Source organism: Saccostrea cucullata, unplaced genomic scaffold, assembly GCF_032062105.1.
Source record: "Saccostrea cucullata isolate Sc308-1 unplaced genomic scaffold, CSIRO_AGI_Scuc_v1 ctg3109, whole genome shotgun sequence".
NCBI classification, from domain to species: Eukaryota; Metazoa; Mollusca; class Bivalvia; order Ostreida; family Ostreidae; genus Saccostrea; species Saccostrea cuccullata.
Window position 1 is genome coordinate 37,154 of NW_026937123.1, and position 19,862 is coordinate 57,015.

Here is a 19,862-nt window from a genome sequence, read left to right on the forward strand (position 1 = left end):
AAGCATTCTCAGTTAGTGTAAATTTAAATTTGATTTCAACGATTTGGCTTTTATGTCATGTGTGATCATGATCTAAACTAACAAGTGGTGGATTCAAGAGGAGTGGATATTATCTTCCTTTAAAAAAGTGTGGCATATCAAAGGATATTAATGATTATGGCTATTTGATTAAAACATTTCAGCTAATATGTCATGTGTACTCATGATCTAAATTCATAAGTGGTGGATCCTAGGGGAGTGGATATTATATTAAAAAAATTAATTTTGGTGTATGAAAGGATAATGATTATGGCTAATTGATTTCAACCATTTATCTTACATTGTATATGTGTCATGTGTGATTATGATCTAAACTTACAAGTGGTGGATCCAAGGGGAGCGGATATTTTTTTTTTAATTTGTGGCAGATCAAAGGATATTAATGATTTTGTCTAATTGATTTCAACCACTTAACGTATTTGTCATGTGTGATAATGATCTAAATTTTCAAGTGGTGGATCCAAGGGGAGCGGATATTATTTTTTTTTTAAGTTTGTGGTGGATCAAAGGATATTAGTGATTATGGGTTATTGATTTCAAACATTTAGCTTATAGTCATTTGTGATCATGATCTAAACATAAGTGATGGATCCAAGGGGAGTGGATATTATTTTTTTCAAGTTTGTTGCAGATCAAAGGATATAAGTAATTATGGCTAATTGATTTCAATAGAAATAAATATTCTTAAATTAATAAAATATAAAATAAATATTTCAATAGGACTAGATATTTTCACATCAGTTAAAATGAAAATGTGAAAAGTTTACCACAACGCCAATGACGATGCTAAAGAATGACCTAATTAATGTAGTAAACGTGATCTAACGAAGCATTCGCTTAAGGACACATGTCCTTATAGTAAGGTAATTTTTATCCTATGGGATAAAAATTCCCAAATTACACTTTATAGGACTTTAAATCCTATGAATGGCTAATATGGGATTTTTAATCCTATTTCTTCAATTATTAGATAAAAAATCCCATGGGAGGAAAAATCCCTCACAGTTTTTTTTTCTCCCGTGGGATTTCGGTGGGATTTCAGGTGGGATGAAAAATCCCCCCAATCTCCCATGGGATTTTTAGTTTTGGGAGAAGTTTATACAAAAACTACAACATTGTGGAAGTTGAAATTGACATGATGAGATGAGAATAAAAAATCCCACCAAACTTCAGGAAAATTTTTAAATTATGTCTTTTCGAAAGGGTACCTAAAAGTCCGGACTTTGTCGTGTCCGGACTTAAATGTCGCACTGTTTTAAGTAAAATGGGCAAACCAAAATGAACTTTCATTTTATAAAATAATCCTCATATATTACTAGTGTATGCATATAATATTTAAGAAATAAAATATCATTTTTAGAGTGTCATTGGGATATGACATGAAGTCGGTCACGTGATCAAATTCTATAACGCCCGAAGGGCGTTATAGTAGATTTGATCACGTACTGATTTCATGTCATATCCCAATGACAATCTAAAATTGATATTTTATTTCTTATATTTATATTTTTATTTCTATTCACATTACAAAGATAAAATGCCATATTTAGACTTTGTTATTGAATGTAACATAACGTATAAATACGACGTCATATGACGTCACAGTCAAGACTTTCCAAGTGTCTCGTGCAGTTTGCTTTCCATACGCAAGAAAGTCAGATCATGTGATCGACTGCATGTCATCGAAAATTGAATTTCATTTTTTTTTGTATTGTCATATAAGGAAAGACATTGGCAAATGTAAATATTTAATCTTCTTAATCAAAATCTATGATTATTGATTTAAATATTTTGAAACACATTTGTTGCAAAGAAATATCTTGTCACAGAAAAAAAAAAACATACAAAGTATGAAAGCGAAAACTCCTCCTATTCTAATGTAATAGAGAAAGTAAAGACTTTGCGGTCAAAAATAAGCATGTTTTATCGTACATGTAAACAATAAAACAGGTGGACAGGAAAAATCTGCAATCCTCTGCACCTTTGATTAAGGGGCACAAAAAATCACAAGCCATATAATTGGTGTATTTCTCAATATAAAAATCTTTTAAAATGGATTCGCATTAAAGACAAGCAAAAAAATTACTTTTTCATTGTTATCCAGAGCAAATAACGCCAACACTACAAGTTTTGCTGCTGACGTCAAAGTTAGTTTTGGGTGGACATTTTACGGCGGTGGCGTTACCTGTTCACATCTATAGTAAGCATCACATTTTCCACTTGGATACTTGTAGTTCCCGTCGGATTTCCCGGAACAATCTGGTAGAAGGCCGATGCCATGATGGGAAACTGGAATGGCATATCGCTGTGTACATTGGCCATTGTAGGGAAATGTCTGCGCTTGCCAAACGCTGTCGCTGGGACATGCTCCGTCACATACAAGTCTTTCATGGAGACAAAGGACATAATATGGACCGGGTCGTTTGACCGGATGCTCGTTGAACCCGTCAGGTGAGCCAACACAGCTGAAGTGATACCCTTCGCAGTTTCCCATGTGTCGGTTCATGAACTGCTGAACTTTGTACTTGCCTAGGTAATATTGAGGAAAGTATTAAAGAACATTATGAACATACTAAAACACATTTGTTATAACAGTATAACTTTTAAGCTAACATATTCTTAAATATGTATACATGAATAAACTTTACAAATGCAAAGGCAATCTACTTCATAAACAATGATAGAGTTTTGTTTGTAAAATTAATTTCTAACAAATGTTTAAATTACAAAAGTTCTTTTTAAAAGTAATAGTAATTGTATATTTATTATGGTGTATCCTGATTTATTTGGGCGAAGGGCGGTGACGAGTGCGAAGCACGAGTCTCCGCCCTTCGTCCAAATAAATCAGGATACACCATAATAAATATTCAATAACTTTCTTGTATCATGGCCAATCAAACGTTATATCACAAATAATATGCATGATTTTTAATTACACCAATAGAAAATGTAGTTTTTGTCAGGTGACCGCATGGATAATTTCTCCTTCCTGCCAGTATTTTTAATAAACTCATTTTGCGTGTGTGTGTTTATGAGAAAGGAAGTCGGATTGCAGCATCCCGTCGTAATTTAAGCACGGATTTTTTTTAATGAATATCACAAGAAAACCTTTGGATATCAAACAGGAAAAAAAATCGAAGTTAAGAAGGAAAACTGAGATGTTATTCGAAAATCCAGAAAAAAGGTACCGTTGATCATTTGACATATTTGAGAGCTAGACGTCGCATTCACGAAAAGGCTGTGTCATGATCTTCATCTGTGGATGCAGTACATCTGCACTTATTCTCGTTGAGCAAAGAACACGGCAAAGATGTTTTTTTTTTTGTTTTGTTTTTTTTGTTGATAAAGCGGTTTATTACAATAGGTGTGATATCTTGATATAATTCTGTGTGAAATTCGTGTCAAGAACTTGATTCCTCGTTGTGGAGGATTGAATATTTGCAGAGTTCCGTAAAGCATTTCGTAGTTTGGGATACGCACTGTAATTTATGTAAAAGACTTTTATTTTACTTGCAGAAATTTAGCCTTTGTATAGCCCATTTCATTCTGTAATTCAGATTCAATATACATGTGATTTAAATTGATGAAATCGCGTAAGTGTTCAATAATTTATTTACACGGCACAGTTTTTGCTGGCTCCGCCCATCGGTGTATGTCCAGTTATTGTACACTTTACTTCAAAGGAAAAACACCGCAGCCATGATACAATTGTGTTTATTATCAATGATAAAGGACTTTTATATTTGTTTAGCCATGATTTCTTATTTGACACAATGGTTTATATCACCATGCTAATTTAATATCGATGATGTTTTTGTTCAATTCGATAGTTTACCATGGTTTATCTCTTTTCGCCCTACCAAGACCTTTACAATAGAGTTTTTAAAAATATTTATTCCATATTATTTATCATTAAAAGTGTGTTCGATTGGTGCTTTTGACAATTATTCAACTCATGCATTCTCCTATTTTATCATGAAAAAAATTGATTCCTTCATGCTTTTTTGTAAACAAAAGATGAAAGTAAACTGAAATATTGAATACTTACAATAGTCCTTGACCTGAGGACGAGAGCCGCATGAGACCTTGGTGAAGTTTTCACATCTATGAGTGACGTCCGAAAACTGTTCTGGATAAGGACATTCAGCCAAATTATTTGGAAACCCGTTCCACATTTGAAAGTTAGGATTACAGTTTAGCTGACATCCTAATTCTATAGACTGATTACCAGCCTTGCAAATTCTACTTTCAGATTCAAACACTGTTCCATTCGGACATTTGACGGCAGTAGCCACGCCCCCTTGGCAGCGATAGAATGCGTCACATTGTCTACCGAATCCGAAGTAATCCCCCTGCCCCATGTAGAAGCTGTCATACTCAAATCTGTAGTTCCCGTCTGTTTTCCCTTTACAACTAGATAGAAATCCGCCATCTTTGTGAGGAACCTCGAAAGGGTTTGTGCACTTACCGTTGTAAGGGATTTTGTATACATCACAAAGTTTGTCATCTTTACAAGTCCCCTTGCAAAACAAAAGCTCTTGGAAACAGTCAATGTATGAAGGATATGTCCAATGACACGTGAAAATACTCCCAACATTATTAGGCAACATATGATCTATAATCACCTATTCGGTGAAGAAATAATTTTGTTGCATCCCAGAAGTAATATTTAAAATGGATAATAAAATACTTGTTACCTCTTTTGTATCAAAGATTGTGTGGATTATGAATAATGAAATACCTTTTACATGTACCTCTGTTTTGGACAGTAGAAGTTTGTTTTCATAGATAATTTTTCTTTCTTCTTCCATACAAGATGTTACAGTATTAGATTTATTAATTTATTAAATAAATCTATAATATATTTCATGTTTTTAATTTTACATAAATGCATTGCTACAGAATATTTAAAGGTCACCCAGGTAGAACAGGTAGTACCTGTACTTTATTATTATTGCCTTGGGGTATTAAGGTTCTGGTCTTTGGTTGGAATAGTTCATTGTTTTCATTGGTTTAGACTTTGTAAGGTTGTGTTTTATTGGTTTACTTATTTTTCCCTCCAAAAGTTGTTATTTGTTATGGTCATTCTTTGTCCAGTCTTCGAGTAGAGAGGGCTATATTTACAGAATTGTAATATCAGACTTTTGACATTGACAGAGACAATATTTCTCTCTATTAAGGTAAGCTAACAAACATACTAATTCTAATATGATTTCTAATATTTGATTTAACTGTAAAGTATGTACTTTTGCCAAAATTAATTCCATAGCACTTGCACAGTCAGAATCTGAGTTGAGGGTAGTAATAATAGTAATTGTTTTATTGATACATATATTAGTTTTTATTTAAATAAATGTGTAGATATTTTTATGATGATAGGTTTACTTATGTAAACTATGATAATTTGTAGTTATATGATCTGGACCATGTGAGCCATATTATTGAGTCAGACACTCTTATGATTGGGAGAGGCTCGATCCCATAGATTGGTATGATATTATTGTTTTATATTTTTTATGATTATCCTGAAATAGTAAAGTCTGCGTAGACATAATTGTAACATTTAGATTAGTTTTGTTGTATAAAGATTTTATAATTTTTTAAAGAATATGATATTAAAAGGGAGCATTCGCCTATTTGATAATGTGTATTCATGTGAAGAGTTACCTCCCTTTATGCAACGTATCTGTTAACCGCAGATTGTAAAAATATATTGATAAGGATATGTCAGAATATTTTATGCTATATGTATTTATTATTTGTTATCATAATTTTCAGGGCATTTTCCTATTATCCTGTTACCAATTTCCTATTTATATGTTCATCTGTGTGTGAATAAATGGAGATGATCGAACCCTGAAACGGACTTTCTTATATCTCATCTATAACTCAGAAACCGTTACAAAATGGCATCCACGGTTGGATCTCCTGAATAAACTTTCCAACAGATGACATATTCCTTGGAGTGTTCGAAAGAAAGCAGGCTTTCTTCCGTTAATCGGTGTTCCACTTGAATAGACACAGCTGTCTGTGAACTGCGTGAAAATTGGCCAATTCTAAACACTGACCAGGACAGGTACCTGTATCCCTAGTGATCACTGTGAAAAATTGTGAATTTCATTTATTGTGTAATATTATTTTCTGTGATTTTTGTGATTGCATTATGTATGTTTTTCCGGAATATCAGCTGATTGGTGAGTTTTGAATTGAAATTTTTACTGTGCTTGTAAGCAGATAAGAAATACGGGTAATTATTACAAGATCATATTATTTTTATAACAGCTGGCCAGTACTGTTTAGATAGTGTTGATCAATCATTTGTCAAAGTGTATATAGGTTTACTGTAGTTTAGATAATTAATTGGGTACCTACAGATTATATTATTTAGTAAGAACTGCAGTATCGGAGAATTAGGAAGACGTACATGTATGGGTAAGTGAGGTATAGCACATTGAACACGATCTCAGTACCCAGGTACCCTTGATTACACTAAATCAAAACTTACAACAAGGTAGAAAATAATATATATATCCCTCTTGACAAAGACATCTTGACAATTTGACAGGTAAGTTATTAGTAGTAGTTGGTCAAGTAGTTTATCTAGTGTCCAAGTTTGGTATTTTGAAGTGTAGTCTTATTCATTTTGAGTCTGTCGTCTGATCTAGCGTACAGTGGCTGTTGATACAGTGAAAAGTTGATTTATATTCAGTTTATATTTTTAAAATAGTAGTGTAATGTTCTGTCTTTCAATGTCACCCCTACTAATGTGTTCGGAACCTTTCATTTTTCGGTATTCTGCAAATTATAAAACCCGATGAGTTCAGAGTAGCTCTCGCAGTGGCTATGGCGAGAGTTAGTTAGACTACAGCGAGATGGTAAATTATTCACTGAAATGTAGCTAGGAAGTGACTAGCACGTGGAGACATAGTACACAGAATGTTATGCTGCGTTTCAGTTTTCACCAGTCCACCCTAGAAACAGCTGATAATATATGCAGAAATGTACTTCAATCAATTGATCTCTTTACATTCATTCAAACTTACATAAGTATTCTCTATAATACAATTTTCTGCAGTCACTGAATTAAAATTTCTTTTTGGACAAATATTTTTTGCATGGGAGCCGGGACTATATTTTTTGGCGTCAGATTAGCAAATGAGGCACCAGCATGATTTTAACTGACCAATCAGCTGAATGAGTATTGCATTATGGGTTACTACGAATACTACAGGAATTTTACGCTTGAAAAAAAGGGAAATCTTATGGTAAATGAGAAGCATTTTTATAAATGTTATTTTCATGCTTATAATGACAAACATATACGGCGGACGTCTAGATTTCTGAAAGTCATACTGCAAAAGCAATTTGCGTCTGTTTTAATTCCTTTGTTGTACTATCGGTGAATACAATTGCCAGGTGAATTCCCTGGCCGAACACGAACGTAAACAAAGTTTTGTTCATTTAAAGGCATAAGAGATGCTGCTCGTTTTCCTTACCCTTGAAGCGCTGGTGTTCTAAACTAGACACAAACTACATTTTATTAAACTTTTTTTTTCTATTTAACAACAAATTAAAAACGCCCGTAACATCTTTCATAGTTTCTTATCTTTGTATTTTGTTCGTAAGAATTTTTTTTTATTTTGCAGTCCATTAACATGATCGTAGATTGACCTGAACTACGTGTTCGAAGTAAAATGTAAACATGTGTTTGGCGTAAACGTTGCTATTCATACAACGATTGGTCAATTCCTCGTGGTAAGATCCTCTGTGCGCATTTATAACAATAGCCATATAAGGCAAACAAAGGTTTGTCAGTGTAGATGATAATGCACATTTTGTACCAGCGAATCGGTCACTAGTGAGCTTTAATTTTAGGCGAAAAGTATAAGATATATTGTTATTTTAACACCCCCTTCTTTAGCCATCCTTTTTCTGTTGAAAATCATGAAAGTCTTTCAGAAAGGTCTGGAAACATTTATTACAGGACATGTTTTCAAAAGAAACAGGCTATAGCAATATCATGTTTACTGCCAGTTTTATTTATAAAACCGGTTCTACCCTGTAACCTTTGAATAGATCAACCTAAACCACGTGTCTTGAATTTAAATCACAATAACATTAGTAGGGGTGAATGTCTCCAAATTTATCTTGCAGTACCGATTTATTTATCATCGGATTCGGCTAATTTTCTATAGCACCACCTATTCTAGGACTTTCAACTAATTTTTCAAGTTGCACTTATGGTAAAAAACATTGTATAGCTAGATTTATAGGTACATGAAATTATCAAAAAAGATAATAACTTATGCATACTTTTAATTACGTCATTAAAAAGTTTAATCATTTATAATTGACTTTTCAGATGTTGTGTTTAAGGACAGGTAACTCAGGTGTGAAAAATGACCAACTTAGTGCCGATTTATGAGTTATCGTTTATAGGAATGATATATAGGCTGCTTCAGCATTGGTATTGTTATATACACAAAAGGGTTCCTTACATTGTTTAGTACACAAAAAGTTTTGACCAAGAGAAAGAGAATGCCTTCACTCTACCTGAAATAACAGGTTCAAATGAATGGGGAACAGACTATATTCAATAGTTCTAACTCTCTTTGACGATTATTATGAAGAAGAAAATTTAATGTCATGTTTTTTGTGTTCTCGCTTTTTCGCTTCCTGTGTAAATATATATATTTTTACAAGTAAATGCAACAATTGATCATCTTATTTGTGTTACTAAGCACGAAGGGGAACGACCGAGTATGAAAATTTAATTAGTTTAGAACTGAGAAGGAGGGTAGATTTCACTTTTTATTTTAATTAAAAATTTTAATTATATGCAGTAAACCGGTGTCCGCAACTATATAGTAAATAAGTTTAGCATTGGTGCTAAATTTTAAAACTACTGGATTCTACTGAGAGCAAAGAAACACTTTGGAAATGCTAAAAACAGCCTTGCGTGTGAACAGCTAGATACCCCAAGCCTGCTCTATAAACAAGTTTCAGCAGTGAGTTATCGTTCATAACACCGACCCCTAGCGGCAGTTGAAAGGCCTACCTATTCTACCGAATGCGTAATTTCGATCGAGCTCGATATCCGCTAAATCCGTTTTAACCGGAAACGACTTTAGAAAACGTGATTTTGTAAACAAAAAGTTACAATTTGATTTAATTTGTATTATATCTTCAGTGTTTGTTGTTTATTTCTTATCAACTTTGAATACCAGGTAAAGTATAGTTAGTCTGATATCCTTATTCTTTTTCAGGTGAATTTTGAATCGTTAACGCAGTTTATTTTCAGTTCTTGTACTTTGAAATTTTCACCAGCTTATTTTGACATTACAGTTCGATACAAAGTGTTATACAACTGTTTATATTTCAGCAGAATATTATAGTAGATATCCACATCATTTACAGATAATCATTATCGATATTCAGCATTCGTAAATATGTAGATTGAGTGTACTTGTTACACATTGGGTACCACATTGATAAGAAGTATTGCATTGTGATTATTTTGACTTAAAACTTTAACTGCAATATCGGAAGTGCAACTTCATACCGGAAGTGCAATTCTACTTTCACTTTTGATAAGTACATACAAACCTAAACCCTTGTTGCTAGCTCGCGCATTGAGCTACCCTCCTGTTTAAATACATTCATTGATTTTTTTTCTCAGTAGTTGACAGTTCAATTATGAACTCCCTCCTTTAAATTAAATTAAAATTGTCCTGTGTTCTTTATATAGTTCAGTTAGAACTGCCCTCCTGAAAATTGCATTGTTTATTACCTTATTTTAATTGAACATAATTTGAAACAAACACAGAAAAACCGTTGGACGCGAAGCCCAAACATACGTCAGCAAGTAAGACTGAAGTTAAAACAGAACCTAAAGGATACAAGGCAGAGGCAGCAGCAAATATCATGTCAGAGGAATACATGAAACATTTCTGGATGGCATTACAGAAGATGAACATCAACCCAGAGAGTTTCATAGCCTGGACAGCCAGTCATTCGATGGCGGAGACTAAACCTAAAGGACCAGCTGCTGCACCATCATCAACTTCTAAAGATGTTTATCTGAAATCTCCTTTACGGATATCCATGTTCTCAGGTGACGGAAAAGGTGAAACTTCCTATGACCTGTGGAAGTATGAAGTTACCTGCCTTATAAAGGAAGCTCATTCAGAAGAATCCTTATTACAGGCCATTAGAAGATCTGTGAAAGGAGAGGCAGCTAAAGTTGTAATGAGATTAGGAGTTGGTGCAACTGTAGATGAAATTCTTTCCCAGTTAGACAGCATTTACGGAAATGTTTTGAAAAAAAGGACATTTTAGCGGAGTTCTACAGTGCTAAACAGCGTGAAGATGAGACTTGTTCAGCTTGGAGCTGCAGATTAGAAGACATTCTTAATACTGCCATGAAGTTGGGGAAGGTCCAGAACTATGCGGCAAACGAAATGTTGCGTACAATGTTCTACAAGGGACTGCGGCAAGACTTAAAGGATGTTTGTGGATATTTATTTCACTCTATTAAGGACTTCGACAAATTACGAGTGGAAGTGAGAAAGATCGAGACAGAACATCCTAGCCAGACTAAATCAACAAAAGTCAAGCCAGCAATAGTAAAGGCAGGAATTTCCTCAGACAAAACTTCAACTGACGACGACAAATATGCAGCTTTGCAAGCTCAGATTAACCAGCTGAAGACTATGCAACAACAGCCATATTACAGACCACCCAACTACAGTCCTTATAGCAACAGAAGTAGACAGCTTTTTAAAAGAGGAAGGAGAGGACAGTATCCTAGTCGAGGCTTTACTCCTAGGATGCCTGAGCCCAGAGTTACGAATCAGCAACCAGATCTGATAAAGTTATATGCTACAGTTGTGGACAAGAAGGTCACATAGCTTTTAGATTGCAGAGTCAGAGTTGATCACCAGAAATCTTTAAACTACAGATGGCCAAATCCTGGGGACAAGGATCAGGCAGAAGGAAAGACAAAGTCTGATTTGGGGGACATATATTGGTTATTACCGAATAAAGTTCTTTTCAAACTCTGAAATATTCATGATTTGGCAACTCTGAAAAGCCCAGCGGGGGTATTTTGTCGCTTTTGGACAGTTCTACCTGTAAATTACGAAAGCTTAAGGACCAACTATGAAAACGCTATGGATAAATTTATGCTTTTCAAAGTGTGGATAAATCTTAAAATTCAAGGTCAAAGCTTCGCATTAAAGGTACTTAGAGGAAGGCCTTGTCATTACAATAGTAGATGTGAAACTGTAAAACCTATGACATTTTGATAACTAACACTTCACTTACTAGTGATCTTCCTGGACTATAAATAGTTTGTCGTTTTATATATAAACATTTGTACCCTCCCCGTGAAACACAAAAAGGTTTGGTATGAATTTGTTAAATAACAGTCCATATTATATGTAAAAAAGGAATTTTTAATTCACGGGTCGGAGGTTAAAATATTTTTTCTGTTTTCCATTGATTTCTATGGTGAAAAACACATGTTTGCCAACATTTTTGAGTTATCTCTTTTTGATTTCCCAAATAAGTAACGTTTTATGAAAATCCATAAAAATCTCTACAAAATTATGAAAACTTATCTTAATGTTACGATTAATTCCTTTCGACCTTGGGTTTCGATCCACATATTTAAAATTTTGGAAATTTTATCTTAAATATTATTTCATTACAAATGGTTGATTTATTCCAGGGAGCACAGTACTATGCATTAATTTGTTTCAGACTATGTAAAACAACACCCCCTGGCACAGGGGTCATGAATTAACCATTTTGGCAGGGGCACTTTTCTCCATCATAAATATGTATTTAGATCATTCAGGACAGATGATACAAACAAACGTTTGTCAAAGAATTTGAAAATATTAACTTGAGTCATGTTAGTAAGAGTAAAATGAATAAGATTTTAATCTTTCATTCGAATTTTTACAAAATAAGGATTTGAATTGGAAAATATTTGTATAGATTAATAAGGATGGTTTCAAAAAGGCAGAATTTCGAACATCATAGAACGTTTACAATTTCTTTATATTCTAGAAATTTATTATTTACATAATTTTCAATGAAATTAGGCCAAAAAATATATACCTATCCAGGCATCCATATTTTGTTTGTAATACCCAGGAGCAGAGGAAAAGATTTTCAAAAAATTCTTGAAGTGAATTCTCAGTATCTACAGAATGTGATCATTACAGCCCTGACCAAGGGGCCCTGAAATTCACAAATTTTGAAGAAACATATCTCCTCATCAAAATTATGTACATATATTGTTCATTGGTTTAACTCCCAGAAGCAGAGAGGAAATTTTTCAAAGAATTTCTGCATTTTCACTATACAATCAATAGAGCCCCAGCCTAACACTAGACCACCTGACCCTTGGGCCATAAAATTTAAAATTTTGAAAGAGTCAATCTTGATTAACATTAACCATCTACTTGGTTAAGTAATTATCATATCCTGCAGCAGATATGATTTTCAAATTTTCAAAGAAATAATATATTTTACTATACATGTATAATCTATTTAGCCCCGCCCTTACACTAAAACCTCTGACCCTGAGGCAACGAATTTCACAATTTTGATAGAGAACTCAATACTGATAACAATCATGCCAACATTTTGACTTCTTGATGTTCAGGAGTAAAGAAGATTTTTAAATATTGCATTAATTTTAGTTGTTTTGACCCCAACCCTCAGGTCAAAGGGGGAGGGGGCGTCGAATTCACAATTTCTCCCCTTCATCCATAGAACACATATATAATTTACTTGTGATATATTTTTCGATTCCTTTCACATTCGTAGAGTTTATTTAGCCTTTTTATCGAGTACAACACCAAATTACTTCGTTATCTGCTGATCCGTTGCTTTCATCACCGTCATCATTTTTGTCGTTTTCAATTAGTACTACTTATCTTTTCAAAACGATTTCTTTCAATGAAGCAAAATATTCAGTAATAACTTGGAATATGAATTAATGTAACTTTTTCACTTTTCAGAGACTTTGAGGAGAGGCATTATGTTTTTTGTTGTTTTAGTAATTGTTTGTGAATCATTAAATTTTACCTGCTCCGCTATCCAGGTTTTGCAGCTTTTTATTTTTATTCCGGATGCGTTTGAAACAAGAGGCCCACGGGCCTTATAGGTCACCTGAGTATTGTGTAACAACTTTCAAACAATTAACTTTGGTTCGTGTTTCAAAGCAGAGGCCATGAAATTCACAATTTTGGAAGAGGCAACATTGCTTATCATAATAATAAACTTAGCATGCTTACTCTATTTACTTAATACCCAGAGGTATATCAGAGTAACAAAGAGAAAATGCACTTCCACTTTATAACCAGTTTTGCACCTTACTACAAAGGAACCACTGGCCCTGGGGCCACATACCTGGTATTTTTAATTTTGCAAATTTTATCATAAAATTGTTGATTAATACCAAAGAGCAGATTTCAAAGCATTAATTTATTTTCAGACTTTGTACCCCCCCCCCCCCCGACCCAGGGGGCATAAAAAATAACCATTTTGCTAGATGCACCTTTCTCCATTATAAATATATATACTTGGATCATTGGCATAAAACCCAGGAGCAAAGGAAAAGATTTTCAAAGAATTAATGTATTTTCACTATATAATCAATAGAGCCCCGCCCTAACACCACAACCCCTGACTCTGGGGCCATAAAATTCAAAAATTTGGAAGAGGCACTCTTGTTCATCATAACTATGTACTTAGTTTGTTTATTTCATACCCAGAAGCACAGAAGATTTTCAAAGAATAAATGCATTTTCACTATTTAATCAATAGAGCCCCTCCCTAGCCCTATAACCCCTGACTCTGGGGCCATAAAATTCATAATTTTGGAAGAGACACTCTTGCTCATCATAACTATGTACTTAGTTAGTCTATTTAATACCCAGAAGCAGAGAAGAAGATTTTCAAAGAATAAATGCATTTTCATTATATCACCAATAGAGCCCTACCCTAACACCAGGACCCCTGACCCTGGCGCCATAAAATTCACAATTTTGGAAGAGGCACTCTTGCTTATCATAACTATGTACCCAGTTCAATTATTTAATACCCAGAAGCAGAGAAGATGATATTTGAAGAATTAATGCATTTTCACTATATAATCAATAGAGCACCGCCCTAACACCACAACCCCTGACCCTGGGGCCATAAAATTCACAATTTTGGAAGAGGCACTCTTGCTCATCATAACTTTGTACTTAGTTTGTTCATTTAATACCCAAAAGCAGAGAAGAAGATTTTCAAAAGAATTAATGCATTTTCACTTTATAATCAATAGAGCCCCTTCCTAACACAACAACCCCTGACCCTGGGGCCAAAAAATTCACAATCTTGGTAAAGGCACTGTTGCTTATCCTAACTATGTACTTTAAGTTAGTCTATTTAATACCCAGAAGCAGAGAAGAAGATTTCCAAAGAATTAATGCATTTTCTCTTTATAATCAATAGAGCCATGCCCTAATACCACAGCCCCTGACCCTGGGGCCATAAAATTCACAATTTTGGAAGACGCACTCTTACTTATCATTATTATGTACTTAGTTGGTTTTTTTAATACCCAGGAGCTGAGAAGAAGATTTTCAAAGAAATAATTCATTTTCACTATATAATCTATACAGCCCCACCCTAGTACTATAACCCCTGACCCTGGGGCCATGAATTTCACAATTTTGGTAAAGGACTCAATGCTCATTACAATCATGCCAACAGTTACACTGCTTGATGTCCAGGAGTAAAGAAGAAGATTTTTAAAGATTGCACTAGTTTTAGTGGTTTTGGCCCCACCCCTCAGGCCCCAGGGGGGCAGGGACCATGAAATTAAGAATTTTTGTTCCCCTTCACCCATAGATGCTTTATGCCAAAATTGGTTGAAATTGGTTGAGCGGTTGCAGAGAAGAAGCTGAAAATGTTCAAATGTTAACACACGACGCACACCGCACACCGCACGACGCATGACGACAGACAAAAACGGATAACAATAGGTCACCTGAGTTTACTCAGGTGACCTAATAAATCATGATAATTTCCAAATATTTAATGAAAATCATTTGCGTTTATTGTTAAAATATGTTTACTAAATTTAGATAACATACATGTATGATGTTAAATAAAAAAGATGTGACTGAAGTCCACAAACTTTATGAACAACCTCTAGCTGTAATATGACCAGTCTCTTTAAATAGCTTTTTAAAAAGTCATGCGATTTTTTTACAATGAAAATAAAGTAAGGGATTCATACTGCATAAACGAAAAATGAACAAATAAACATCACTAAGCGAATAATACCATGGCAAAAGCGGTGAGCTATATTAATGGAAACATAAATGCATGGAGTAAATTAAAGTTGAAATCTACAACCTTGTCTAAAATTAAAAAAAAATTAGTAATAATTGGCATGCACTATTTACGAGGGCTGCTCGAAAATTATGAGACATTGTGTATTTTTTCTTTCTAATAAACGTCTTTCGGTGAAAATTTGCATATACCTTTGACAAACATTAAGAATTCATAAATTAAAGCAAGGAATAATTTACAAATATTAAATTTCTTCTCTTCAGTGGTATATAAATGTGTCAATGGGAGAAGGTACCCGGCGCAGTCACGAAATCAGATATTGAAAATTTGTAACACCAACGTTGAAATCCCCGGTGGACCGATAATAAAAGCAAAAATATTTTAATTTATGTGTATAATTTTTCAATTTGATTTTGACTTCATGTTTTGCAAGTATGTTAGAATTTTGATCAGAGATACATATACCGAGATCATAAAGAAAATTGGCGCGGTACAGAAATATGATAACGACGACAAAATGGATTTTGACGTCAAGGCGGAGCAGCGAGCATACCTAACATTTTATGGAGCGCTATGTAGAATTTTTTTCCAGAATGACCAACTGGCTTAAACAATTATAACAACGAGAAAAACACGTCTAAGGGTTTGTTATTTCATTGTTATATAATTTTTTTTACTGACTAATAATTCAACCAGAGTGAAATCAAATGCTCAGGACGACCATAAGTCATAATGGAATTAATATCGTTGACCTTCGTTGCATAAATCGGCACTACATGATGCTAAGGCATCTTAAACATACCCGGTATGACATATGTGTACTGTTATGGGTCAGAATTACCCGAAATGCCAGCAAAGATCAATAACACAATTTAAACTTAACAATAATTTATTTACAGTAATATATAATAAATATATCAAACCTAAAGTACAAACTTAGCAAGAATCTAAAAATACATACACCAGAGTGTCCGTATCTGCACACAATGTCCCAGTGAAAATATATATCCCAGTTATATCTCAATAGTGCTTATACGACAAAGTATTGTATATGCATCGAATTGACAGGGTATTTATATAGTATCATAAATCTAGAATATTCTAGAAATTGTTAAAACATGATATTACTGGAACAATCTGGACATACACAAAATTTAAGAATGTTCTAGATCAAATGACCAAACATGTTGACTGACCACTCTGGAATGTTCAAGAAACTTAATGTTACTAATTATATACATAATGAAACAATACACATCTCACTACACCTCCCCCCTTAAAAAGTTTGAATGTCAATGAAAAACGTAAATTGTAAAACATGTACATCAATACAAAATCTAGTATGTTTACGACACTCTTGACAAGGCGTCTGCAATAACATTGTCTTTGCCTTTGATATGCTTAATTGTTATGTTGTATTCTTGTAACAATAAACTCCATCTAGTCAGTCTTTGATTCTTGTTTGACAATTTATGCAAAAATGTCAGGGGGTTGTGATCAGTATACACAAGAATTGGATGCAAAGTAACATTCAAATAAACATCAAAATGCTGTAAAGCTAACAACAAAGCAAGGCATTCTTTTTCAATAGTAGAATAATTTCGTTAACATTTTTTAAGTTTCTTTGAAAAATAAGAAACAACTCTATCTACATTATCACTATGTTCTTGAAACAAAGCTGCCCCGATTCCAACATCACTAGCGTCAACAGTAAGCTTAAATTGCGTAGAAAAATCTGGAGTTGACAGAACTGGGTTGCTCATAAGGACAGATTTGATTTTATGAAAGGATTTTTCACAGTCCTTTGTCCATTCAAAGTTAACCCTCTTTTGTAAAAGATTTGTAAGTGGACTAACTACTGAGGAAAAATTTGGACAAAATTTTCTGTAAAACCCAGCCATGCCCAAAAACCTCATTAATTCTTTCTTGTTTGTAGGAATCGGGAACTTTACAATAGCTTCCACTTTAGCCATTATGGGTGTAACATAACCTTGACCTACTTTATGACCTAAATACTCTACATAAGCATGACAAAATTCACTCTTTTCAAGGTTCACAGTTAAATTTGCTTTAGCTAAAATGTCAAATAAAGCACGCATGATTCGGAGATGTTCATCCCATGTGTTGCTGTATATGACGACATCATCAATATAGGCCTTGCATCCCTCAAGATCACGGAGAAGGGAGTGAATCATCCTTTGGAATGTAGCCGGTGCGTTTTTCATGCCAAAAGGCATTACTTTATACTAAAGTCCATCTGGTGTAGCAAAAGCAGATATTTCTTTTGCTCTTTCTGTTAACGGCACTTGCCAGTAGCCTTTCAACAGGTCAAATTTACTGACAAATTTCGCATTTCCAATGTTGTCAATACAGTCATCGATTCTAGGTATTGGATATGAATCAGTTTTGGTAACAGAATTCACCTTTCTAAAGTCTGTACACAATCGGTAAGAACCGTCCTGTTTTGGTACAAGAATACACGGTGAGCTCCAATCACTTTTACTAGGTTCAACAATGTCATTGTCCAACATGTACTGCACTTCCCTTCTTAGGTACTGCAATTTTATTGGATTCAGACGGTATGGATGTTGTTTGATAGGCAGAGCGTCACCAACTATAACATCATGACAAGCTGCATTAGTTTTCTTTGGAACATCCGAGAAGATTTGATGATACTCATTCATCAAGTTTTTAACTTGTTCTTTTTGGTGAATGTTCAAATGTCCAAGTTTGGCATCAAAATCAGCCAAAATTTCTGAGTTTTTCAAACGACCACTCTGATTACAATCTTTCTCATTCATTTCTACACTCGTATCACTTTCAATATAATTTTGAACAGTCTTAGCATTGGCTAAAGTGGAAACTGGTTTTACAGAATTTCGGTTTCTCTTTACGTCGACCTGGTGTCTTAACTACATAGTTTACATCACTGATCTTGCTTTCAATTTCATAAGGGCCATAAAATCTGGCCTGTAAAGGATGACCAGGAATAGGTAAAAATACAAGAACCTTATCACCTGGTTTAAACACCCTATTTCTGGCATCTTTGTCATACCACATTTTCATTTTCATCTGAGAACTCTTCAAATTTTCTTGTGCTAATTTACAAGCATTGTAAAGTTTTTCTTTGAAATCAGACACATAATCTAAAAGATTAAGATCACTAGTCTCAGTCAGCCACTTTTCCTTCAACATTTTCAAAGGACCTCTAACTGTATGACCGAACACCAATTCAAAAGGACTGAACCCAAGAGACTCCTGGACTGCTTCTCGTGCAGCAAATAGCACAAGATGAACCCCTTCATCCCAGTCTTTCTCATACTGATAACAATAGGTCTTCAGCATTGTTTTTAAGGTCTGGTGAAAACGTTCTAGCGCCCCCTGGGACTCAGGATGATAAGCAGTTGATCTATATTGCCTTATACCCAACTCATGCATGACTTGCTGGAACAACCCCGACATAAAATTTGAGCCTTGATCCGACTGAATTGCCTTGGGTGCTCCTACAAAACTGAAAAACTTGGTTAGGGCCTTAACTATGCTCTTTGCCTTTATATTCCTTAGAGGTATGGCTTCAGGAAATCGAGTGGATGTACACATAATGGTAAGTAAATACTGGTTTCCAGATCTGGTCCTAGGCAAAGGTCCTACACAATCCACTAATACTCGACTAAACGGTTCTTCAAAAGCTGGAATGGGTTGGAGAGGAGCAGATGGTATCTTCTGATTTGGTTTACCTACCATCTGACAGACATGGCATGACTTGCAAAACTTCGAAACATCCTTTCTTAGCTTAGGCCAATAAAAATGACTCAAAATCCTATTATAAGTCTCATTGATACCTAAATGACCAGCCATAGGTGTATCGTGAGCTAAACTCATGACATCTCGACGATAAGCAGCTGGGACCACTATCTGGTGAACAACACGCCACACTTCATCTGGAGAAGCATCAGGTGGTCGCCATTTTCGCATAAGGATGCCATCTTTCATATAGAAGCATTCTCCAACTTTAGTAGCCTCTTCTGGTGGAAGTGCCCTCTTACTAAGTTGAATGATATCTGGGTCTTTATGTTGTTCAGAGAGTAAACGTTCTCGGCTGAGGATGTCCTTGCCTTTGCTAACTAGTGGATGCAACTCATCATCCTCACCACCAAATTTTGGTAACAGTTCTTTCTTCTCTTGCTTCTTGATATTGTGTGGTTCCATGTTTGTTTGAGTGCCATTAAGGTCAGATAAGAAAGTGTCATTCAAATCAATATCAACAGAGGAATTCGTCTCGTCAAAGACTTGAGTATGGTCTGCCTCCATTTCTCGTCTTCTGGCCATCGCTCTAGTAACAGCACAGGCTGGATAAATGTCATCATCTTCATCATTATACATGACATCTGGAGTGATCTTCTCACAAACTATAGGATCTGGTACAACTTTTCCACCAGCTAGATCGTTGCCTAACAACA

The 19,862-nt window shown here is 34.6% G+C and overlaps 1 pseudogene; it reads right to left on the reverse strand.

The window, feature by feature from the left end:
• Nucleotides 1–2,114: 2,114 nt before the first annotated feature.
• LOC134247393 (uncharacterized) lies at nucleotides 2,115–4,649 on the reverse strand (annotated as a pseudogene).
• Between the last annotated feature and the right edge of the window lie 15,213 nt (nucleotides 4,650–19,862).